Genomic DNA, 8421 nt, shown 5'->3' with positions numbered 1-8421 from the left:
TTATATGTGAAGGGAAAACGTCATGAAAAGGAGGAAGGAGGATTTCTATATAATTTTGAGACATTTCAAAAATTTATAAACATTTATAAACATTTTATACGTAAAAGACAACGTACGTGAAATAATGAGTCGTGAGAAATAAGCGCAGTAACAGCTAACGTGACAATAGATAACCAACTTGCCGTTAAACAACATTACTTATAAATGAAAAACAAAAACATAACCAAGGGCGTCCAAAGACGAGAATGATCTTGCGGGTATTTTTTTTTATATCATTTGTTGTTGGTCTATTTACATGCGCTAACATTTATGCCAAGAAACAGTTTTCGCGTGTGAAGAGACCAACAACAGATAAAATCATTTTCGTTTTCGGACGCCCTTGGACATGTTTTCATTTTTCATCTTCCTGCCTGACGTAGTCCAGGATTCCGGCTACAAATTCACCTTCTTTTTTTGTTCTGCACCAGTTCGAGAAACATTTCAGGATATCCAGAGCCTCAAATGACCTATATATATATATATATATATATATATATATATATATATATATATATATATATATATATATATATATATATATATATATATATATATATATATATATTGAGGAGAGAGTGTGCGTCATTTTGGCGGTGCATAAGAGCACGTTCGTGGTTGTTTTCGTGTACCAAAACGTAAAAAGACTCTTTCCCAGTCTTCACCATCAGATAACTAAGCAAAGAAATCTTGTTATTCGCGCATTTTCTCTGGCAGCATTTCTCCCAAACTTTACAGGTTAGTTAAAGCTTTGGACATCCTGGAGGAGAAAGCTGAATAGTTACCGTCTTTGATGTTCGAGTTGAACAATAAAAATAATTTTTTGTTATTGAAAACTAGTAATAAAAATTATATCCAACAGGTGGAATGTGTACTCCGTTTTCCAGGAACAGTGGACACGGTGTTTAATTTTTCCACAAGAGTATGAAGCCAAGGTTAACAATGAACTCCGCAAAAATAAAACTACCAAACGATCATATAGGTCGATCATTTACCCAAATCATTTGATAATAATAACTGAGGTATAAAGATAAATTACAGTAAAGCCACTGTAATACCGCGGAATAGCAACGCTTAGAGCAAGTTATAGTCAGCGACACCCTCTAAAACAACACATTCCGATAAAACAACTTTGGTGCACAATAAAAAGAAAACGGAAAGTTCCCAATTCCTTAAGGACAGGCTGTAAAACGAAACACCCATTCAGAACGTATCTCTGTGATCCTGGTTCTTGAATCGAGATGAATTAAAAGAAATACTTTCAAAGAATATACCGGAACAATGTCATCTGATTTCTACAATGCTGAATATTGACAAACACCTGATTTCATGTCTAAGCCAGGCAGAAGGGAAAGCCAGGTTTAGATTCCTATTATTACTTTCTTCTTACCAGCTACAACCGCTTTGTCCTTCCCAGGCCTCGGTCTCTTGCCCTTTCACTCTGGTGCCAACAAGAGCCTTGTTTTCTATCTAAACACGTCGTCAAGGAGTGTTCAGAACATCGGACCTTATTTTCACATACCTCTGAACGAGGTAATCCCATGCTCAGCGTGGTAAAACTGTTTATCAGATTCTCTCTCTCTCTCTCTCTTTCTCTTTCTCTCCCTAGTAAATTCAGGACAACCACAAATCACTGATTTCACATCTAACCAGCTACTACCACTTTGTCTTTCCCAGGCCTCGGTCTCTTGCCCTTTCACTCTGGTGCCAACAAGAGCCAAAGAGTCTTGTTTTCTACCTAAACACGTCGTCAAGGAGCGTTCAGAACGTCGGCCCTTATTTTCACATACCCCTCAACGAGGTAATCCCATGCTCACTGTGGTAAAGCTGTTTATCAGATTCTCTCTCTCTCTCTCTCTCTCTCTCTCTCTCTCTCTCTCTCTCTCTCTCTCTCTCTCTCTCTAGTAAATTCAGGACAACCACAAATCACTGATTTCACATCACGCATTTGGTAAAAATGTGATGAATAATATATTTCTTAGAATACAAAAGGATACGGAGATTGCCATTAGGATCAAGGGATGTGGCCTATCCGACGTTTGGTGCGATTGCTTCCACCAAGGGATCCATAAGCATTCGTTTCGGAAAATCAGGACAGATTTGTTTAATCACCCTAATTTTCATTCCTTTAGACTGATAAACTAATTCATCTTCTGTCGTGGCTTCCTGCCACACGCGCTTTCGAAAGTATTTTCAAAGGCTTTTATTATTATTGCCCTCAACATAATTTCAATTAATTTTATAATATCTTACTTGGCTGCGGAAAAGCTATTATTTCTTAGTGAATCTTTAATACTGGGAAAGAGCTTAAAGCCTTTTTTTTATTCAGTATCCTATCTATTTCTTAAGGATGACAAACCGTCACATGTTACGTTTTATTTATACTCTCAACCCAAGACGATCCGGTTTGCATACTCAGCACTGATATTTTCATGCCTCTTTTACCGTATTATTCAAAAAAGCCATAATGGTCACCACTACATTAACCAACTTAGCATACTTTCCATCATGTATGGAAATTCGTCGAATTACCTACCAGCTAATGAACCTGTTACCCTTCCCAAATCCTTCGTAACTTATTCTACCTGCCCGTCAGTCACTTCCCAGGGTGCTCCGACAGGTCTCAGACAGGTGATCACATAATAACTGGGTAGCAACAGGTCATTTGCTGGTCATTTGCTAGGGGTAGGCCTGTCATGCTTCATGAGATCATGACTGGGCGATGAATATTAACCATATGCTAACTTAATGCCAACAAGGGTTATCGTCGCGGAGAGATCAAGATAACGTTAAGTGAGACTTTTAAAAGAAAAAAATTACGTTTCACGTTACTCAGTGTGTTACAGAGAGGGATTTTGAAGGATATTTTATGTAATATACACAAAGTGATCCACGAATAAATGAGAAAGACTTGTCTCTAACATGCAAGATGCAGTATTCTTCCTAAATCCATTAATTAATTGAAATTAGAGTTATTTTGGATAATTCACTCTATAAATGGTTTCCTGCGGATCGAATTTCCTATACTCCTCTGTTAACTGTAAATAAATACATAAAGTCATGCGCAGATGATCGTCTTTACTTCGCTTTATGGAAATCCAACCTCCGTTGTATCCTAGAATAATATAATGTGAGGAAATTGAAGGCCAACAAATAAGAATTTCGAAAATGGAAGTCATATGATAAAACAAAGCAAAGAAATGGCTGGAAAGTCTGGGGATTCACCAGATTTTTTCCTTAATCCTTCAATCTTTCGTTTTATTTTCTGTGAAATCTTTCATATATTGGTAACAACTCAGATATACTTTTCCAATATTTTTTCCGATATATATTACGAACGTCTTATTTAAGATCTCAGAGAGCACTTTAAACAGCTTTTGTGTGCTTGGAGAGCCCTTTTGATATATCCCTAATAATATTTACCCTTTAAATATTAGCTCTTTGTTTCAATTTGATCACAGTTATTGTTATGTGTGCATTTAATCTTTTATTGCAATCCACTTACAAAAAAGTATTGTAATTTGGATCCAGTTGTGTTAGATTTATATCAAGACATTCGATAATTTCCTCACTTTCTTATATTCCATTTCCTAGTTTTCATGTGTTCAGCTTTTTCTGATCCTCTCAAAAGCACACTGTAACCTTGCTTGCATGGTTTTTGTTATTCATATTAGGTTGACTGTTTTCTCATAATTCAAATATTCAGTGTTATATTACACCCAAGGGAACATATACAATAAAATATGGAAGTAAGCTCACAATAAAGACTTGCGTGGTAGAAATCGACGAAGGATCTATATATGTGTTCTTTGGTGTTGGAAGCGATGCCGATGACGACGGTAATCAGATTTTTGGAGCTATTTTTGGGACGTCATGACATTGCAAGCAGGCACTTATCATAATCATCTGTGTATTTAATCAGGGATCCATATACTACCTTCTTACTAAATTCCACGAGGGCTAGATAATAATAATAATAATAATAATAATAATAATAATAATAATAATAATAATAATAATAATATGAACGAAACAACAAACTACATCATAATGATGGAGGATTCTAATAATTGCAATAACTGTATATATCAGCAACTGTGTGCACCTTTCTTCATCTGAAGTTGATGAAGAAATTTCTTATGTTAGGAAATAACCAATATTAGGAGACAGAAATCTTTCTGTAACAACATTTTTAATAAAAATGGAGATAAGGTGACGTTCAAGGGACTATGAAGTGTTAATTCAACATCTAGGTCAGGTTAATGAATGCAATTCTTTGATGGCTGGTGATATGTATTGTGGTGTTTTGAGAGATACAAGCATCTTACAGTTTTCCGTCGTCTATGTCATGTGATAATAATCATGATTTATCCATACTCTTTGGTGAAGCGGTCTGGGTTATTTTTTTATGCAGCTATGCAGTGTCTACTATATCTATATTCCCACTTTCCTCCTGTTTTCTTCTGTTTTCTGGCTTTTTGTCTGTGGAAGTCTAAGTGATATTTAAAACTATCATCGCCTGAAGTCTAAGAGTTGATCTTGGCAAAGTATCCCAGCCTGGAAAGCGGTAAATCTCTCACTCTCCCAACATCCAGGCTGGAAAGACAGAGTTGTCGGGGCGCAACATTCTTTTCACCATCAAAGACGGCCATGTTGACCTTTCATTAGAAAAGATTGCGAGCGAAAAAATCAGTTGTAAAAAACCAAATATGCAGTCGCCGAACGACTCTGCTGAATAGGAGATCTAAAATTAAAACGAGAGGGAGGAAATATTTAACAGGTCGAATAATCGAGACGAAAAATATTGCCCCCCTCTTTTCATTCTCGCTGCTGTGCTTGCTCAGGGCACATACCCAACCCTCTCTCTTTTTATTTTGCTTAATTTCTGCTCTTCCCCGACTTCAAATATTTACCTCGGCTAAACTCTGCGAGTTTATCCGATAACCGAAGGTTGCCGCGGGAAATTGTTGACTGAAGGTTTTCGGTCATTGAATTCTCCTATCCCGTAAATACTTCAGGTTCCCGTGTTACGTGCGCGATTGTAAAGAGAAGAAGACATACTTGCAGGAAGAGAGCTAGTCAACTTCTGGATAGGGATACAAGGAAGATGAAAACGAAAGCAAGGAGGCTTGTGAGAATTCGGAAAGTGCGCTTCCATGCGTGGCATAAATAAGCAGTATAAGAAGAGTCGTTATTGCTGCACTGATGTGCACCGCTTTTGGGGAGTGAGTTTGTGTCATGCAGTGTCAGACAGATTCTAAAAAGCTGGAAGGGAAACATCATGAATTATTAGTGCCGTTAAGCGCTGGCACCAACTGTTAGCTTTATTTTCTCTCTCTCTCTCTCTCTCTCTCTCTCTCTCTCTCTCTCTCTCTCTCTCTCTAAAGGCACATGGCTCTTTTAAGCTTGTTGCATCGTTCTGTGCCCTGTCTCTGTACCTTTCCTATTGAAGTAAGTGTTTGTCATTCAACTTTGGCTATTATTCTTGTTATTTTATATATCTGTTCATTCATTCTCCTGATTACCAACAGTAAAATTCCTCTTGTATTTCGTGACAACCTCCATGTTTTGCTTCCTCTCAAATCAAACTTGGCAAAACCAGGAGAAATTTATTACAGTTATGCTCGGAGCATCAAAAAGTAACTTTCATTCAGGGAAAAAGAAAGGTATCCAAGGTAAAGATAACAAATTTGGATTTAGAGGAGAAAGTAAAATAAAAAGAACATAAGCCAGCTCATTTGCAAACCCATTTTGGGCTGTGGCAAAAGTGTTACTCAGACCTCGGAGATTTGAGTACCGGACAACTCTTTCGATATCAAATGGCAGTCATATGAATGGGTCCTCGGATACATGGTGATGGATGAAACTAAGATATGAGACTACATATTATTTCAATGTGTATTTTGCTGCCAGGTTTCAAAATTGGAAACATTATCCTACACTGTATCCTCAAGAAATGCATTCTTTTAGTGTCCGAACGCAACAAATGATGCAATTAAAGGATGCATTTTTTCAAAATCATTTGATATTGTAAACAGAAGCATGTAATTATATAAATATAGGAAAAGTTCTTACAGCTGATAGCTGGGCTAAATCTGGAACATCAGCGGTATGATCAAGAAAATTTACCGTTAGTAGGTTTGATAATGTGTTTCACACTATTATTATTATTATATTAAAATAGTTTAACCAGACCACTGAGCTGATTAACAGCTCTCATAGGGCTGGCTCGAAGGATTAAAATGAAATGGAGTACCAGGTCTAAGCCATAGGCTAAGCACGGGGACTAAATGATTAATGAAAAATGAAATTTTAAAAATATGCAAAAAAGGCATATGCTTCCACGCAAAAATATGGAACGCTTCACGATTTTGCGTGTCATCCTTGCGCGGAGGCCATGCTAATCTTCTCTGTATCGTTCCAGTTTTAGCACATGTACTGCAGAGGCAAGCACAATGTGCTTTAGAAAGGTTGGAAAACAGACAAAAGAAACGTTCGAAAGTTTCCGTTCATCCGAGTTAATTTCAAGACGATATGATTTTGACGAAGCGTTCGGTGAGGGGTTTAAGTGAAGGAATTGTAATAAGGTAGTTAAATGACAAGAGACAAGAAAAAAAAGACAGCCCTTTGAGTTGAAAGAGGAGCAAAAAAATTGCGATACAGAGACTTTAATCTTCGTTGATATAAAAGATGAACTTTACCCACTGAAAAGGATTCCCATGGTCAAATAACACGCCTCGATCTTCCCTCTACTTTCCTCACCCTAAACTCATCCCTGAAGATTTATTAGAGGACCTTTACCTGGCCTTGATTTATTGAGTAATAAATCATAGTTCCTGGAGTTCATCTTGCAAACTCTTCTTTCGCTTCTTGTTTGAGAGAGAGAGAGAGAGAGAGAGAGAGAGAGAGAGAGAGAGAGAGAGAGAGAGAGAGAAATCATAGTTTCTAGAGTTCATCTAGGAAACTCTTCTTTCACTTTTTGTTTGTTTGAGAGAGAGAGAGAGAGAGAGAGAGAGAGAGAGAGAGAGAGAGAGAAATCATAGTTCCTGAAGTTCATCTAGGAAACTCTTCTTTCACTTTTTGTTTGTTTGTTTGTTTGAGAGAGAGAGAGAGAGAGAGAGAGAGAGAGAGAGAGAGAGAGAAATCATAGTTCCTGGAGTTCATCTAGGAAACTCTTCTTTCACTTTTTGTTTGAGAGAGAGAGAGAGAGAGAGAGAGAGAGAGAGAGAGAAAGAGAGAGAGAGAGAGAGAGAATAGCTGAAAGAGTATTTCACGTTCCACCGTCAATGAAATAACGTTATAGATGAATCTTCTTCTTCTTCTTCTTTTTTAACGTGCATTTTTCCCATTTTTGTATGGGGTAAACGATGCTTCTTTTGAAGGACTTTTGATTTGGCTTTGGGGTAGACCTGTAGTCTCGATCGGCTGCCCTGCCTGACATCGCTTAGACCCCGGTAGCGTACGTTTCATGTATCGTACCCGACCCAACGCCCTTTCTTCCCAGCAGCGAGAAGTTGTTGCGCGGGTAGGGCGAGAGTTCGAGACGTGTGACATGTTTGTTATGTTTTTAGAAGGTGTTGTAGTGGCTTTGTTTTGTGTGTATTTAGTCTGTAACACCCATTTGCTTTTAAGCAAACCTATCCGTTGATTACATATATAATCCCGGGATGTCTACACGGATAGCAAAGTGTCTGCCTCTCTGATCAGTCGGCTGCAGATTTGAACCCGCGCCACAGACCTCTACGAAGTCCGAAGCTGCTGCTGTAACCGACTGAGCCATCGAGGCTCCAAATAACGTTATAGATGAATACCTGAGGGAAATAATTCTCTCATCTTATCAAAATGATAAAATAATAAAAAAAGAGAGACTGTTCTAATTACTCTATCGCCTAGACAAAATTCTTAGAATCACATAATGTGGCCGCGGTGGTCGCATGTAGTACGTCTGCAGAACTAGATTAAAAAAAAAAATTCTTCCAAAGGTGCAACTACGGTATTCTGGAGACTATGAAATGAAACGGATCCAGGCAACATAGCAGTATCTGTCCACTGATATTGCTAAAAGTTACCATCATGAATTTTTAGCTAGCATAAACATTGAAGTGCATCTTCCAGGGCCCCAAGCTCTGATTATTGTAATTAGGGCAATCAAGAGTACCAGGAACTTGAGACTGACTGGAGTTTTGTACAAGGATCTTGATTCCTCAGGTAAGTCAAAGACAACAATAATTATTCTCTTTTTAGACTCTCCATTGCGTTTGTTGTAGATTACCTGAGTTTTCCTTTTGCTCTTGAATTTAGTATTTAATAACAACAAATTGGATGTTATTCTCAAGGTATAGTGGATTCGATATTAAACGACCCTAGAGGGTATTACGGAGACAC

General features: G+C 37.7%; 1 non-coding gene across 1 annotated transcript; it reads right to left on the bottom strand.

The window, feature by feature from the left end:
* Nucleotides 1–6383: 6383 nt before the first annotated feature.
* On the bottom strand, nt 6384–6490 carry LOC136838392 (U6 spliceosomal RNA). Its single transcript, XR_010852972.1, has one exon. It is a non-coding gene; the product is annotated as a U6 spliceosomal RNA (small nuclear RNA).
* Nucleotides 6491–8421: the final 1931 nt, after the last annotated feature.

The sequence above is a fragment of the Macrobrachium rosenbergii genome, chromosome 4 (assembly GCF_040412425.1).
Source record: "Macrobrachium rosenbergii isolate ZJJX-2024 chromosome 4, ASM4041242v1, whole genome shotgun sequence".
Taxonomy (NCBI): domain Eukaryota; kingdom Metazoa; phylum Arthropoda; class Malacostraca; order Decapoda; family Palaemonidae; genus Macrobrachium; species Macrobrachium rosenbergii.
The sequence above is the reverse complement of the archived record's forward strand: the minus strand, read 5'-3'. Positions and strand labels throughout refer to the sequence as shown.